Consider the following 650-nt stretch of genomic DNA (forward strand, 5'->3'; position numbering starts at 1 on the left):
CCCTCCCCCCCCCTCTTCCTTCCCTTTAATTAACCCTTTAATTAATCAGCGACGACGGGGGCCGAAAAAAGGGGCGGATTTGTCCCATTTTCTCCATTTTTTGCGACTGTTTCGGTTGGTTTTTTGGTTGGTTTTTTTTCGCTCGTTCTTTATTTTGCTGCGAAATTACAACTTTGTGGTGGGGGAGGGGTGGGGGTGTCCCCTCCCAACCCCCACCCCCGCCCTGGAGGTGGCCCCCGAGGTGGGTGTCACCTTCAGTAGCAGGTGACGTCGGAGTCGGCCAAGACCACGGAGACGTTGACGTTGGTGGCTTTACCCAAACTCTTGTCCAGGTTCTTCTGGAGGAACCTCAAGGGGATGCCGTCGTGGCCCACCAGGCAAGCGAAGGTGTCCCCCCGTTGCCAGGCGGCCACCGTGGTCCTCAACATGCTGTAGACGCTCCAGGTGGCCCCATCTTCTTGGCGGGGGGAGAAGGTGACGATGGAACCCGGGGCCACCGGTTGGTCTTCTTGGGTCCAGGTCACGAAAACGTCAGACGGGGAGAAACCGGTGGCCAAACAGGTCAAGGTGGCCACCTCTTGGCGGGCGAGTTCCTCGGCGGGAGGGGGGAAGACGTAGACGGAAGGTGCCTTCACGGAGGTGGCTGGGTG

The sequence above is a fragment of the Calidris pugnax genome, unplaced genomic scaffold, assembly GCF_001431845.1.
Source record: "Calidris pugnax isolate Ruff unplaced genomic scaffold, ASM143184v1 scaffold1001, whole genome shotgun sequence".
NCBI classification, from domain to species: Eukaryota; Metazoa; Chordata; class Aves; order Charadriiformes; family Scolopacidae; genus Calidris; species Calidris pugnax.